A 17,588-nucleotide genomic window follows, 5' to 3' on the forward strand; every position below is an offset into this window, starting at 1 on the left:
ATAATTTATTATATGTGTCCATTTAATTTATTAAATATTTAGTATTTAGTTTTATTCTAAATAATCTAACACCTACAGCAACATTAAAATAGTGTAGATTAGTATACAACATTTACTGTTAATAATTTATTTTATTAAGTGTCCATTTAATTCACTGAACATATTTAATAATCAGTTTTATGATAAATAATTTAACATACAGTTGAATATAAAGTTCATTAATTGGGGGGGATCCAAACTCATTGACATATTTGAACATTTTTTTAAAGTAGCACATTAGTTACTTTACCGAGTAACTAATTACTTTTATAATGCTCTAACTCTGTTACTAACTCATTTACCTTTTGGGAGAAGTAACTAGTGACTATAACTAATTACTTTTGTAAAGTATTGTGCCCAACACTGGTGATGTTGGATGCTTCCATTGCAATGACTGAGATTCTTTGTCCGGGTCGTACAGATAATTCCATGTCTCATCATCACTGATGACTGTGTTCAGGAAGTCGGGGTCAAAGTCTGCACATTGTAGAATGTCCTGTGAGGGATATATATATATCTATATATATATATATACAGTGATGGCGGTAACGCGTTACTTAGTAACGCGTTACTCTAATCTGACCACTTTTTTTAGTAACGAGTAATCTAACGCGTTAATCTTTCCAAATCAGTAATCAGATTAAAGTTACTTCTCCATGTCACTGTGCGTTACTATTATTTTTCATTGTGGGTCAACAGCAGCATTAAACTTGGTCTGTGGGCAGGAGGTCGGGGTTCGACTGAACTACACACTTTCAGTGAGCTGTGAGCTTTTCATCCACGGTTTTTTGCAGCTGCTCGACTCGTCCTCACCTCTTAAAGCACGGTGATCAGCACACCTGCACTGAGCTTTACAAAGACATTTTTATACTTTTTTTCCTCCTTTATTTAGAATTCTGAGCTGAGCCGCTCCGTATCGTCTCGTTAAAAACAGCTGATCCTCCGCGACGTGTCAACAACTAACACTATTTTCCACTCAAATGCACCTAAACTCTCTTTCTGAGGACCACATGATGTGAAAACGCAATAAAACTTTCTTACCTATAAATCTGGTCCTGTTTTCTGCATAAATAAATGTTATCCATTCTTTGTGCTCAAACGCCAAAGCAGGGGCGAATCCAGATGGAATGGGGGCGTGGGGCAGGGATGTGCCCCCCCCACAACACCCCTAGATTAAAGGTCCAGTTTTGAAGTTTTTTACTACAACTACTAATATTGCTTAAAATAATAATAATTTCAACAAGTAAAATGTTTAGAGAGAATTTAAATGTTAGAAAAATGTTAGAATTTAATAGTTACATTTATAAACAATGTAGGTTTGAAATTGCAAGTTTTACTGTTACAGTGCTGTCAACAGTTAAATATGAGGTCAAGAAAGAGGTCTTTATTTTACTTTTTATAAAACAAGTATTTATTTTCATTGAAGTCAAGAAAGGGTGACTATAAAGTAAGTTTTGGCAAAACAGGTATCATTGTCATGTTGACGTGGGTTGTTGTCGGCAGCTGGGGAAAGTAACTAAAAAAGTAACTAGTAATCTAACTTAGTTACTTTTACAATTGAGTAATCAGTAAAGTAACTAAGTTACTTTTTCAAGGAGTAATCAGTAATCAGTAATTGGATTACTTTTGCAAAGTAACTGTGGCAACACTGTATATATATATATATATATATATATATATATATATATATATATATATATATATATATATATATATATCGGAGGCAATTTCTGTAAGACTGCAAGGGAAGCTCAGCTTTCCTCTGCTGTCCTTTGGTCTTTCCATTTTGGACGGAGGTCATTAAAAATCTGGAAAAATGGACTGAGATAACTATCCCAGCAGTGCCACAATTGTGCCTGTTGGGGGATAAGTCCTTCTTGTCCCCTTCATCTACGAAAGAACTATTTGGATTTTTGATGGCTGCATTTATAGTGGCCACCAGATCAATTCTACGGATTTGGAAGAGCCCGCATCGGCCTAAACTTGAGGACTGGATTACACTGATGTCAGACTGCGGCTTATGAAGCGTTCATCTCCAAAGTACATAAGGTCCAGGATAAAACCAGCAAAATCTGGTTATATTTCATGTCATTTCTTAAAGAACAAGACTCTGCCATCTTCAAAATACCATGATTGTGCCATTGATTATTTTACACATTACATTTCAATTTTTTTTTTTTTTTTGGTTAACTTTTTATTTGCTTTGCCTTTTTGGGTTGTTATAAGCGGTTGCTTGTGTGAAAAAGGAAAATTAATAAAAACTTGAATGACAAAAAAAAAAAAAGAAGAGATCATTCAGAATCAGCTGCTTATGACAAATCGACCAACTCCATTTTATTAACTTCTCATATATTCCTGTTGCGTCAGTGTCATAGATTTGAAGAAATCATTTTCTTATACGGCCTGTGGTCAGTACATTTGCCTGTAGAAGCTGAGCCGTTAACTTCAATGGAACTGTATGGAACAGTTTTTTTTCATTGCCTCGAAACTTGATGGTCACTGGATAAATGCCCCGATTTTGTCTCGCCCCTGGACGTGCAGTGTCTCTGGGGGTGAATGGAGCCACAGCCTGGATGCTGAACTTCCACATGATGTTTGGATGATCAGTCAAAAGGCTGAATCCCGTTTTGATTGACAGCTATTTTGAGATAAACACTATTGCATATTTTGCAAGTGAAGTCGAAAGACAAACTTGTCATTTTCTTGACCATTTCCATTGTTCACTGCTTACACTGTAAATAAAACACACTCATAGTATTTTCTTGTTTCACCTTAACATAATGTAGTGTGTCCGGGGAGTGGAAGTTAGGATTTTCCCAGCATGCACTGGGTAGCATGCTGGGAAAACTACCAGTTAATGCTGTTTCTCACATGTTATGCAATTTACATTCATTGCTGTTACTGTTCTTTATCTTTTTTATGCTGTCTGCTGAGTTACCATTGTAACCTGAAGTATTTGTCTTGCTGTACCATGAGTGTGAGTGTTAGCACAGCTAATGACCTTCTATCAGCATGTGTACAATTTTAATCTGTTTAATGTTGAAGGGTGTGGTTTTGGGACCATGTGGTGTATAGGGCATGAGAGCAGCTATCAAATTGAGGTAATTTCTCAGTCTGAGTTCTTGCCATGGCAACCCACTTCCCTACTACAATAATGTCTGTTAAGTTACTGTGTTCTATCAATCCTTTATACTTTTGGCTAGGTTGGTGTGAACTACCCAGCTAGCAAGGTGCAGACATGATGACAATCGATGCTAATATTGTCTGTGTGCTTCTTACCCTGTGTGCTGCTATACAGTGCTGCTGGAAACTTAATTCCACTGAAAGAGTCTTCCCAAGGGATTATAAAGTTCTATCTAATCTCTCTAATTGTATGTCCTAGTCTCACCCCCATACAGCACACGTGACTGGTTCAACATACATTTAACTTATTATAGACAAATAACGAGCTCATTCAAGAAAGAGACAAACTGAAAGAAAATTGCGAGGGCATACAAAAAAAAAGTTTACACAGATTCACTCTGTGTGTTCCTGTTTTAGTTCTTATAATTGCTCTGTCACACTCACTGAGTCACTCACTCAGTCACTCACTCACTCACAGACAAACATACACACACACATTCACACACACAGCTCATTGTTTAAGGCTGGTGACATTCTATTCTCCAATTATTCCAGAACAGCACTCTCATGCTTCCTCTCACTTTCGTCAGTCCTTTCCTGTCCACCTGCCATTCACTTGTCTTTGCTCATGTCCTGCTCAGTCCTTTCATTATAATATGTGACATTTTAACCTTCAACAATTCTTGTCACTGCACATGTTGAAACAGATACATAAATATTGTAGTTTCAGCCTTGTGTGCTGCTTTGCACCGGCTGAAATATAAGAACCTATGCAAAACTATGCAAAAGCATTTTATTATTGTTTGTCCCAACCCTAAAAATGTCAAACTTAATTCAACAATGGTTAAATGTATCTTTAGAGTGCACTCAAGATGATATGATGTTGATTTCTTTGCACATGAAATGGAAAAAAAAAATACATAAAATAAAGTGTGCGTTGCAGTTTTGTGTAATAGTTTTTCGGAGGACACAGCAGTCCATTTTAATTGGAACTCACACAGTAGCCAGCAAAACTTTCTCACAAAGGAGTCGTAATACAGCCCAACAGGAGGAATAAAAAAACAAAACAAAACAGATTTTATTTCAGTTGCTGAGTTCTGGGTTGGCTTGATTTGCTGAAGTAACTGCTCTCCAAGGTCCAGGAAAGGGATAAATCTGTCCTTCACACACATTAAAAACAGTCATATTTAGTACACAGTATACCCACAGGCTCAATCAAACATTGTAGCATGTGCATGCAGACCCACCGAATAATAATACTCCAAAGAAGAATATTCAATTCAATCAGCTAAAAGAAAAATCATTTTTACAATAAACCTGCAGCATAATCCTGTTCTTATGTTGTGATATGTCTCAGCACAAATGGAACCACTGTAATAGTTGTTCCCTCTATTTCTGCTTTTATTTTTTCTTGAGTCATGGCAGAAATTATTTATTTATTGTATAATGTGCAGAATTTGCAAACAAACAGAGAAAGTGCAGTAAAACTTGATTTCCCTTTGGGAAAACAAAGAAATGCAGGAATGTGTAAACAAATTTTCAAGTCTCCAAGAAATTGTCTGAATTTTGAAAGATCCTGGAAACAAGCAATTCAAATACAGATATGGAATTGAAAACTAAGGTCACTTTTGTTTGCAACCCATTTTTATTTAGAGTTTTGCACAATTGCTGACATGTTAGTGGAAAGTTTCCATATTTGTCCAAAAATTATGAACTCAAAACCCAAATTTAAACACTGCTTCCTCAGAAAGTGATTCTCTTTCCAAAGTTTTCAGATCATACACAAAATAAAATCACTGACTTTATTGTACATGATATCCAAACTGGAAAACACAGTTCATCTGTTTATTTTCTGGCCCTGCTTATTCTAATTAAGGGTCATAGGGGAGCTGGAGCCTATCCTAGTGGTCATTGGGTGAGAGGTGGGACACAGCCTTTGACAAGATGCCAGTCTATCTCAGGGTCACATATAGACAGACACATTTACATGCAAACTCACACCTGCAGTCAGTTTAGAATCACCTAACCTGCATCTGTTTGGAAGTGGGTGGAAACTGGAACACCAAGAAGGAACCCATGCAAAGATGGGGAGAACATTCAAAGGCCATACAGAAAGGGCCAGGTGGGAAATAATCCCACCGTCCTCTTGCTGTGAGGCAATAGTGCTATCCTCTAAGCCACCATGTTGCCCAGAAACCCAGTGTAGTTTCAAAAAAAAAAAAAAAAAACTCTGTTCATTGCTTATAATGCAGTAACTGGATATAGATTTTTCTAAACAAACAAAAACCATCACACACCAACAGTGTAGTTGTTGCGTAGTGTGAGTACTGCTGGCAATATAGCATCGGATATCTGTGGTATCAGCACTTTCGGACAGTAAAAATACTCTATACTGTAAAAGGCCAATGACAAAATGTCAATGAAAAATTTATAACAGAACACTGTACCATAAATACAGCTGCACAGTCAAAGTCAGCAACTGATTCATTTGGACCGAGCATCACATCTTCATTCTGGGTCAGGTCAAAGGCTATCATCTATATCAAATCAACATTCTCCCAAGCTAGGTAAGGGAAGGAACAACATTCTGGCATGATGGACCCAGCCTTGACACGACTCCAGAAAAATGTCACAACAGGCTACTTCCATGGTCTATAGTAGATTTTCCATGATAAAGCTGCCTTACATTCCATCGCCACACTGGTGTGATTAAAGGATCATATGGTTGAAGACAAGCATTAATGAATTTCTACTTGATGTTGAACAACTCTTGTTTCAGAATACTACAGTGAATATTAACCTCCCAAAGTGCTGGTTTGACAAAGACAGCATTGTCTGCCCACTTATACCCAAACAGAACATCGTAAAGTTTGCCCAGAAATGTAGGAAGATGTTGGGTTACACGAGGTCTGTTAGAAAAGTATTGGACCTCATTTTTTTTTTTCAAAAACATGATGGATTTGAATCAAGTGTGCTTGCATGAGCCAACCTTGAACCTTCGTGCGCATGCGTGAATTTTTTCACGCCTGTCGATTGTGTCATTTGCTGGCAAGCAGCCTTTGTGTGAGGACGTGTGTAGTGCTCTCAGCGGATTTTATTGCAAGGAAAATCACAGAACGACTGGAGCAGCACTGCATCAAATTTTGCCAGAAACTGAGCGACAGTCAGGTGGAAACCATTCGGAAGATTCAGATGGCTTTCGGTGGCTTTTCAGTCGTGTGAATATCTGAGAAATTGAGGAAGAGGTGGGCATCATTTTTTGGAGTCCAGCATGTCCTGTGAGACTTCAACACAGAGGTGCTTTTGCTCCGCTGTCAGCAGCTTCGGCACGAATTTCACTGCCACTCTTTTCATGGCCAAATCTTCTGTCACAGTGGAATGTGCCGAAAAAGTGCTGATGTCCACCTTTTCCGCAATTTCTCGAATAGTCACACGACAGTCCCACATCACCACAGCGTTCACTTTGGCAATGATCTGGTCATTTCAGCATGTTGATGGCCAACCGGGGCTTGGCTCGCTCTCCACCGTTGTGCGGACGTCTTTAAACCGGTTGTACCACTCCTTAATCTGTGTGACGCCCAGAGCATCATCACCGAAAGCCGTCTGAATATTCCGAATGGTTTCCAGCTGGCTGTCGCTCAGTTTCTGGCAAAATTTGATGCAGTAGCGCTACTCCAGTCGTTCCGCCATTTTTCTTGCAATGAAAATCCGACGAGCGCACTACACACGACCTCACACAAATGCTGCTTGCCAGCAAATGATGCAATCGACAGGTGTGAAAAAATTCACACATGCGCACGAAGGTTCAAGGTTGGCTCACGCAAGCAGCCTTGATTCAAATACATCAGGTTTTTGAAAAAAAAGGTCAAATACTTTTCTAACAGACCTCGTATGGCTCGAATATGGCTTTGTCACAGTCATACTCTGCGCACTTCGGCCAGTGCTTTTATTTTGATACTTCTAGCCTTTGTTCACATCTGTGCAGTGGTGGGCACAGTTCCGCCAACTGATAATTATCGAATCTAATGTTTTCATTATTGGATTAGCTTTTCAGATAACTTGGAAAACAATCAACAGACTAACTATCTTCCAGTAAATTTTAGACCACTAATCTATTTTTGCAGGCGTCGTGAATAAAGTTTAACAGTTACAAACATTTATGAAGTCCGAATTCAAAGATTTGAGTACCTACCTGTTAAATGTTTTGCAGTAGATGTGCAGCTCTATCCTCTACAAAAAGAGGAGAGCTGGTTCCAGGAGAAACTGCTCTATCCTCTGCAAGCAAAGGAGAACTGGTCACAGAAAAGAAAAGCTAATTTCTTTTGACCCCATACGGATGTGCTGGCAATATGATCCAAGTCATCCAGAGGCATACAGTTTGATAACCATTTGTAAAATCCAGGCGGCTTTTGATGGCTTTCAGTGGAGTGAGTATATGAGAAATTGTTTAACTGCTGGACATGTTCCAACTTGTCCTTAAGGCTTCCAACAGAGGTGTTTTTCCTGTGGCGGAGCGTCGCGGCGGCTGCGTCCCGACGCGCGGACCCGTCCGCACGTCTTTCATTAAAAAAATCTCCTTTAACAGTGGAATATCCGGATAAAATGCTGAAACCGACTTCTTCTGAAACTTCTCTGTTCTCTCACGACGTCCTGGATCAATAGAGCCTGAAATGTGGAGGTTTTCAGCTTGAAACAGGCTGATGACGCCGCCTGAGAGCGCTGCGCGACGTCTCGCACTGTGGGAAGTCCTTAAAGCGACAGTATCACCTCAAAATCTCTCATCAGCCGTTAAAATTTTCACTGAAAACCAGCTTAATTTTTCGAACCATGTCCACTTCGATGTGTCTCACAGGTTTAGAAAAAAATTTGATCAAACAAAGCGCCAGTCTCTCAACAACTTCTCAGACAAAGGAATTCCGACGAGGGGCTGGACGACTCCTCCCACAAGGAGTGCTCACAGGCGAATGACATCACCGACAGGCGTGGAAAAACTCACGCATGCGCACGAGGGTTCATGCATGTCTGACGTAAAAACATATGAATGAAATCCATATAGTTTTTGAAAAAAATAAAAAGGACCTATACTTTATGGACAGACCTTGTATATGTTAGATTTTAACTTTGTACAAATGACAGAATTTACATTAATGGAGTTATTCTATCTGTATTAATTTTATTTACACTTCAAAACCATAAGTCAGCACTGCTTTATTTTCCAAGACCTCCGCCTCACGGCGACACTGCTGTTGTGTAGAGAGTTGAGCTTTGCTGCTTCTCTCAGCTGTGTCACTGCTACAAGCTATGCAATAAACAGGAGCTTCCAGCAGTGAGTAGGGTGCACAAAGACAGAAGCGCTGACTCATTGTTTGGGTCTGTGGTCGTCTTTGACGCGACCAGAAGCGATTCAGCTTGTTAGTTGCAAGTGTACCGGAGACAATACTGGAAGTTATCGGTTAGCTGTAGTTTCCGTTAATTTTTTGGGTGGTTTATCGGTTTAGCTGATAAAACATAACTGTTATATGGCTGGGGGGGCCTGGCTGCCGGTTTGTTTGTCTTTTTGTTTTCCTCCCAGGTGGCGTGCATTTGGGACTGAGTGGCTGTGTTGCTGAGGCTGTCAGGACCTCACCCTGATCACCTGCGACTCGTCAGGACTCACAGCTGAGGTGCATCTGGATGGATTGGAGCATGTTGGCATTTGAGACTGGAGTGCACAGTGTGTATTTGCCGGAGACTCGACCTTGTGACCAGACGGGTGAGATCGTCGTCTTGGGAGCCATCTCATCAGCAGCGGACGCTGAGAATGTCCAGGTTTGATGCACGGTCTGTGAAAGAGGAGGGGGTGAGGTCTCACGCTCGTCAGCACACTTCCTGAGACTCGGTTGTTGCGGCCACCTGGGGGGTGTCGGCGGGGTCCTTGGGTCCGAAACAGCTTCTGGCTCCGGACCGTTAGCGCTGCTGGGAGCGCACCACGCCAGGCCGCACCTTTCTGTTATTACATTTTCACTGTTATGTATTAAATTCAGTTAGCCTTTGTACCGTGCTCTGCTTATTTCATACTGGGTCCTTCAAACGCTGGTCGGTTCTCCGAGCTGCGTCCGACACATAATAACTTTTCAGTTAGCTGATTATCTGTTATCGAAGCTAACTTTTTGGTTAGCTGTGTCCACCACTGCTTCTGTGGCTTTCTTCTGGATGACATGCACTTTGGGTTCTTGTTCATGTGTATGTGTATGTCCCTGCTAACTAATTGCCTTAGATTAGGGATGGGTATTGATAAGATTTTATCGATATCGATGCCATTATCGATTCTGCTTATCGATCCGATTCCTTATTGATTCCCTTATCGATACCTCTTGTGAATTTTGTGCTAAAAGTAGGCTTTACAGGTTTTCTATGTATTTCATTGAGTCTTAAAGTAAATAAATATGAAATTGGTCACTGTATCCTTGATCTCTGGAGATAAATAAAAATAAACAAAACAGTGTTTTGCTTTGAAGTTATTAATTCCGACTGGATTCTATCATTCTAACTTGACTCAGCAGAGAGCCGCGCAGTGTTTGGAGCTGTGTGAACAGAACGGAGGACGATTCTCGTTTCTTTCTCGCAACAAGACAGGAGTCCCAGTTCGCAACTTTCATCCGCACAAAAGTGACTCATGATTTCACACATTCAGGGATGAAAGTGGTGAAAAACAAAAAAAGCTGAAACCAAAAATTACCCCGCCAACACCAACTGCATGAAAATGTTTGAATTCTAGAAGCTCTGAAATGCAATCTGCGACTATTACAGACAATAAACTGGAGTGAGTGCAGCATCCATTTAGGTGAGAAAAAAACAACTTTCCCTATTTAAGTTCATTCCAGTAGTATTCTGCTCTTACTAGGATGCAGCAGTTTTCTAGTTTGGCAGATAGTTCTGGAGGAAATCACTTTGACTGAAGCAAACTGTCATTAAACTTAAATAAGACAGGGATGAAATGGTGGTGTAAGAGTCACTAGGTGTTCACAGGAAACATTTATTTCTGTATGTATGTATGTTCATTGATAGTTGGTTTTATATATTCTGTTGTGTTTTTATTCAGGTTCGTTTTGTCTCTTTCTCTAAAATTGTATATCATTAGATTAGTTATTATTACTATTATTGTTGTGCTTGCTATTATTAATAATATATAAACAAAAATAAATTTAAAAAATATTACAATTTGTAATACATTTGACTCTTTTACAACAACAAATGCTTGACAGCTGCAACTGCTTAATGCTAACTTAACATTGAAAATGCCCTAGACATGCTAACGTGTTAGCATCGGTCCCATTTTTAAGTTATAAAATACATCTAACTGTTTCAGAAGACCATAACAGGTCAGATTAACATAAAAAGGTAAATATTACTCACAGCCATATGCTCTTTAGGGTTTTAGCGGGGGAAAGTGAAAGAAAAAATTCATCAACGAAGCAATGATCAAAGCACTGCTTCGATTTGCGAATCACTGCTTCGATTGGTTCAAGGTTCAGCAAAGCTGCAGCAAAGCCGCGCTGCAAAAAGGTTGATTACAGACCCGCTGCAGGGTCTGTAATCAGTGAAGAGAAATTATAATTTTCCTGACAAACAACAACGGCCACTCTGAAGGACCGATAAGGGAATCGTTAAGTAAAAAGGTTATTGATGTTGGTGGATTGAACCATTTCTTAACGATACCCGAAAGGAACCGGTTCTCGATACCCATCTCTACCTTAGATGTTATTTTATTGTCCTTCTCCCACCACTCCAGTGCTTAGAACATCGAGGTCCCTTACCAGTCTTCTCCCGTTGTTTCCTCGTTGTTTGCTTTCCTGTTTCCTTGTGTACCTCAAGTTTTTCCTGCCACTTTTTCAACACTTGACAAAAACTCATGCTCTGACTTTTTGCCTGTTTTTCTGGATAGGCTTTGTGAATAAAGACAGTTTTATGGGCCTACCTGTGTCATTTCTTGCACAGGGGTCTTTAGTCATGCTATTTCCATTACAGGCATTTTGTTGAAGGCCTGTAATAATAATAATAATAATAATAATAATAATAATGTTATTGCTAATGCTTGTGTGGGCATGTTACGCCAGTGGTTAGTGGCACAACTGTAATTGCTCTTTGAACACTAATTAGGTGAAATCAATGAAAAACCTGCAGCTCTGTTCAATCAATTAAAAGCTTGGAGTAAAGACCGTTGCAGCTTATTTGAATGTGTGCAGCCATTGAGTATGTGACAGCCTATTTATGCCAATCAATGGCTTTCCTGTTTCCTCATGTGCGTTTGCTTTGCTGCTGCTTCTGTGGGCTTCATTGAAAAGAGCAGCTCATGTTAATACCATTTTTATTCAGTGTTATGCTGTTGCTTACTGTAGATCTTGTTGTAGGTTTAGTCAATGAACCCAAAGTCAATTTTGACCTAACAGGATTAAATCTACCATTCAGAATGGCATCTGTAATTGCTTTTATTAACTGGGATGTACTGAAACTTGCTGCATTGGTATTCACAGGATGAGCTCTGGGGAGTTTTTTCCACCTTTCTTTCTTTCTTGTATCATAAAGTAACATGATCAATCAATCAATCAATTTTTTTATATAGCGCCAAATCACAACAAACAGTTGCCCAAGGCGCTTTATATTGTAAGGCAAGGCCATACAATAATTATGTAAAACCCCAACGGTCAAAACGACCCCCTGTGAGCAAGCACTTAGCTACAGTGGGAAGGTAAAACTCCCTTTTAACAGGAAGAAACCTCCAGCAGAACCAGGCTCAGGGAGGGGCAGTCTTCTGCTGGGACTGGTTGGGGCTGAGGGAGAGAACCAGGAAAAAGACATGCTGTGGAGGGGAGCAGAGATCGATCACTAATGATTAAATGCAAAGTGGTGCATACAGAGCAAAAAGAGAAAGAAACAGTGCATCATGGGAACCCCCCAGCAGTCTACGTCTATAGCAGCATAACTAAGGGATGGTTCAGGGTCACCTGATCAAACCCTAACTATAAGCTTTAGCAAAAAGGAAAGTTTTAAGCCTAATCTTAAAAGTAGAGAGGGTGTCTGTCTCCCTGATCTGAATTGGGAGCTGGTTCCACAGGAGAGGAGCCTGAAAGCTGAAGGCTCTGCTTCCCATTCTACTCTTACAAACCCTAGGAACTACAAGTAAGCCTGCAGTCTGAGAGCGAAGCGCTCTATTGGGGTGATATGGTACTACGAGGTCCCTAAGATAAGATGGGACCTGATTATTCAAAACCTTATAAGTAAGAAGAAGAATTTTAAATTCTATTCTAGAATTAACAGGAAGCCAATGAAGAGAGGCCAATATGGGTGAGATATGCTCTCTCCTTCTAGTCCCTGTCAGTACTCTAGCTGCAGCATTTTGAATTAACTGAAGGCTTTTTAGGGAACTTTTAGGACAACCTGATAATAATGAATTACAATAGTCCAGCCTAGAGGAAATAAATGCATGAATTAGTTTTTCAGCATCACGCTGAGACAAGACCTTTCTGATTTTAGAGATATTGCGTGAATGCAAAAAAGCAGTCCTACATATTTGTTTAATATGCGCTTTGAATGACATATCCTGATCAAAAATGACTCCAAGATTTCTCACAGTATTACTAGAGGTCAGGGTAATGCCATCCAGAGTAAGGATCTGGTTAGACACCGTGTTTCTAAGATTTGTGGGGCCAAGTACAATAACTTCAGTTTTATCTGAGTTTAAAAGCAGGAAATTAGAGGTCATCCATGTCTTTATGTCTGTAAGACAATCCTGCAGTTTAGCTAATTGGTGTGTGTCCTCTGGCTTCATGGATAGATAAAGCTGGGTATCATCTGCGTAACAATGAAAATTTAAGCAATACCGTCAAATAATACTGCCTAAGGGAAGCATGTATAAAGTGAATAAAATTGGTCCTAGCACAGAACCTTGAGGAACTCCATAATTAACTTTAGTCTGTGAAGAAGATTCCCCATTTACATGAACAAATTGTAATCTATTAGACAAATATGATTCAAACCACCGCAGCGCAGTGCCTTTAATACCTATGGCATGCTCTAATCTCTGTAATAAAATTTTATGGTCAACAGTATCAAAAGCAGCACTGAGGTCTAACAGAACAAGCACAGAGATGAGTCCACTGTCCGAGGCCATAAGAAGATCATTTGTAACCTTCACTAATGCTGTTTCTGTACTATGATGAATTCTAAAACCTGACTGAAACTCTTCAAATAGACCATTCCTCTGCAGATGATCAGTTAGCTGTTTTACAACTACCCTTTCAAGAATTTTTGAGAGAAAAGGAAGGTTGGAGATTGGCCTATAATTAGCTAAGATAGCTGGGTCAAGTGATGGATTTTACGTAATGGTTTAATTACTGCCACCTTAAAAGCCTGTGGTACATAGCCAACTAACAAAGATAGATTGATCATATTTAAGATCGAAGCATTAAATAATGGTAGGGCTTCCTTGAGCAGCCTGGTAGGAATGGGGTCTAATAAACATGTTGATGGTTTGGATGAAGTAACTAATGAAAATAACTCAGACAGAACAATCGGAGAGAAAGAGTCTAACCAAATACCGGCATCACTGAAAGCAGCCAAAGATAACGATACGTCTTTGGGATGGTTATGAGTAATTTTTTCTCTAATAGTTAAAATTTTGTTAGCAAAGAAAGTCATGAAGTCATTACTAGTTAAAGTTAATGGAATACTCAGCTCAATAGAGCTCTGACTCTTTGTCAGCCTGGCTACAGTGCTGAAAAGAAACCTGGGGTTGTTCTTATTTTCTTTAATTAGTGATGAGTAGAAAGATGTCCTAGCTTTACGGAGGGCTTTTTTATAGAGCAACAGACTCTTTTTCCAGGCTAAGTGAAGATCTTCTAAATTAGTGAGACGCCATTTCCTCTCCAACTTACGGGTTATCTGCTTTAAGCTACGAGTTTTAAGCTACGAGTTTGCGAGTTATACCACCTAGTTACAGCGCTTTCTGAAAGACTTCTAGTGTAATGAAACTTATTCCCTACTGCTGGGTAGTCCATCAGAGTAAATGTAAATGTTATTAAGAAATGATCAGACAGAAGGGAGTTTTCAGGGAATACTGTTAAGTCTTCTATTTCCATACCATAAGTCAGAACAAGATCTAAGATATGATTAAAGTGGTGGGTGGACTCATTTACTTTTTGAGCAAAGCCAATAGAGTCTAATAATAGATTAAATGCAGTGTTGAGGCTGTCATTCTCAGCATCTGTGTGGATGTTAAAATCGCCCACTATAATTATCTTATCTGAGCTAAGCACTAAGTCAGACAAAAGGTCTGAAAATTCACAGAGAAACTCACAGTAACGACCAGGTGGACGATAGATAATAACAAATAAAACTGGTTTTTGGGACTTCCAATTTGGATGGACAAGACTAAGAGACAAGCTTTCAAATGAATTAAAGCTCTGTCTAGGTTTTTGATTAATTAATAAGCTGGAATGGAAGATTGCTGCTAATCCTCCGCCCCGGCCCGTGCTACGAGCATTCTGACAGTTAGTGTGACTCGGGGGTGTTGACTCATTTAAACTAACATATTCATCCTGCTGTAACCAGGTTTCTGTTAGGCAGAATAAATCAATATGTTGATCAATTATTATATCATTTACCAACAGGGACTTAGAAGAGAGAGACCTAATGTTTAATAGACCACATTTAACTGTTTTAGTCTGTGGTGCAGTTGAAGGTGCTATATTATTTTTTCTTTTTGAATTTTTATGCTTAAATAGATTTTTGCTGGTTATTGGTAGTCTGGGAGCAGGCACCGTCTCTACGGGGATGGGGTAATGAGGGGATGGCAGGGGGAGAGAAGCTGCAGAGAGGTGTGTAAGACTACAACTCTGCTTCCTGGTCCCAACCCTGGATAGTCACGGTTTGGAGGATTTAAGAAAATTGGCCAGATTTCTAGAAATGAGAGCTGCTCCATCCAAAGTGGGATGGATGCCGTCTCTCCTAACAAGACCAGGTTTTCCCCAGAAGCTTTGCCAATTATCTATGAAGCCCACCTCATTTTTTGGACACCACTCAGACAGCCAGCAATTCAAGGAGAACATGCGGCTAAACATGTCACTCCCAGTCCGATTGGGGAGGGGCCCAGAGAAAACTACAGAGTCCGACATTGTTTTTGCAAAGTTACACACCGATTTAATGTTAATTTTAGTGACCTCCGATTGGCGTAACCGGGTGTCAATACTGCCGACGTGAATTACAATCTTACCCAATTTACGCTTAGCCTTAGCCAGCAGGTTCAAATTTCCTTCAATGTCGCCTGCTCTGGCCCCCGGAAGACAATTGACTATGGTTGCTGGTGTCGCTAACTTCACATTTCGCAAAACAGAGTTGCCAATAACCAGAGTTTGATCCTCGGCGGGTGTGTCGTCGAGTGGGGAAAAACGGTTAGAGATGTGAACGGGTTGGCGGTGTACACGGGGCTTCTGTTTAGGGCTACGCTTCCTCCTCACAGTCACCCAGTCAGCCTGCTTTCCCGGCTGCTCGGGATCTGCCAGGGGGGAACTAACGGCGGCTAAGCTACCTTGGTCCACACCGACTACAGGGGCCTGGCTAGCTGTAGAATTTTCCACGGTGCGGAGCCGAGTCTCCAATTCGCCCAGCCTGGCCTCCAAAGCTACGAATAAGCTACACTTATTACAAGTACCGTTACTGCTAAAGGAGGCCGAGGAATAACTAAACATTTCACACCCAGAGCAGAAAAGTGCGGGAGAGACAGGAGAAGCCGCCATGCTAAATCGGCTAAGAGCTAGTAGCTACGCTAAGCTAGCGGATTCCTAAAAACACGCAAAGTGAATAATGTGTAAATAATTTAGAGGTGATTCAGCAGAAGGAGTGCTTTAGTTAAGGCACGTAAAGATTACACTGGGAAACAAATCGTAATCTAGATAACTAGATCAATCTAACTGCGCAGATTAAACAGCTAACAGATACAGAAAAACACCGCTGTGCTCCGGAACAGGAAGTGATACAATACCGCAGTGAGAGCCAACCACCAGTAGAGGCAAGCAAGAGTGTAAGAAAGTCAACACCATTAAATCAACTGGCTCTCGTTGTTGCTTTCTTTCCTATCCATGTCTCAATTCATGTGAGGTAAAAACCACCCAGTATTCAACAAAGAACCGAAACTTGATATGAGTCCTAACCTTGTAAAACATGAAGGACTAGTGCCAGGAAAGGCAACTCACTGCAAAAACATTATTCGAACAACACGTGGGTCATTCCATGTCAATTCAACGAGGGCCTCACGCACTTTGTCTCAGATTTTCTTCAAATTTCAATCAAATATTCCCAGACTATTCAGAACAACAAATTTGAGGCCTGTAGGCCAAGTAGTTTCTGAGATATGGCCAATTTAGTGTGCATGGGGTCTGCCGTTTTTTTAGGCAAAAATTATGGCCATCATTTCTGGAGCCATGTTCAAGGTAGAATATCTCAGCAAATAATGGACTTAGAGGCCTGAAATTTTCTGTGGCAGTTGTCATGGACACCCAGACTTGGACTATAGTCAAACAACAGACATTGACACTAAACTGTTAAGTTTATGTATGCTCAAACTATGGAAAATATTACATTGACTATTGCGAGCATCCATGTTTGAGACACTGAAGCATACCATTACACTCAAAGAAGCCTTTCCATTTCTTGGCTCCTTAATACCAGCTATACTGGCAATGAAATATGTAAATTTGGCATATCTGTGGTAAACTGTTATTGTGGGAGAAACCTCTGAAATCTGAAAAAAACATTTTGTGGTTAAATTTTATTAGAAGAAAAGCTCATGTGGGCAGTAAATAAAACTCTTCAAACTGATTCCATTTTGAAGGTATTGATATCTACTTTATGTGTTATAAATATGGCCTTCTTTATGAAACTCCTTCCTGGTTAATTTAAGCGTCCAATTATAGCTAATTTGTGCACTCGCGAATGTATTTCTAGTGCTGAAATTACAATTTCATTCTGGGGTGTGCCATGAATCATATGAATGCAGTGTGTGCACACAATTAAAATGAAATTGTCATTTCAGCACTAGAAATACATTCGCGAGTGCACAAATTAGCCATAATTGGATGCTGGCTTGAGCAGGGGGACCTTGCTGCCCTGCAGGATTTTAAACCATGACAACATCATGTGTTACTAATGTAATCTTTGTGACTGTGGTCCCAGCTCTCTTCAGGTCATTGACCAGGTCCTCCTGTGTAGTCCTGAGCTTTTTCAGAATCATCCTTACCCCACAAAGTGAGATCTTGAATGGAATCCCAGACCGAGGGAGATTGACAGTCATCTTGTGTTTCTTCCACTTTCTAATAAATAATCATAACAGTTGTCTCCTACCAAGCTGCTTGCCTGTTGTCCTGTAGTCCATCCCAGCCTTGTGCAGTTCT

At 40.1% G+C, this 17,588-nt stretch overlaps 1 protein-coding gene across 4 annotated transcripts in view; it reads left to right on the forward strand.

The window, feature by feature from the left end:
* Positions 1-17,588, forward strand: part of grid2 (glutamate receptor, ionotropic, delta 2) — a 2,248,146-nt gene that overhangs the window by 917,536 nt on the left and 1,313,022 nt on the right. The gene's annotated exons all lie outside the window — the stretch shown is intronic.

This window comes from Thalassophryne amazonica, chromosome 5 (genome assembly GCF_902500255.1).
Source record: "Thalassophryne amazonica chromosome 5, fThaAma1.1, whole genome shotgun sequence".
Classification (NCBI taxonomy): domain Eukaryota; kingdom Metazoa; phylum Chordata; class Actinopteri; order Batrachoidiformes; family Batrachoididae; genus Thalassophryne; species Thalassophryne amazonica.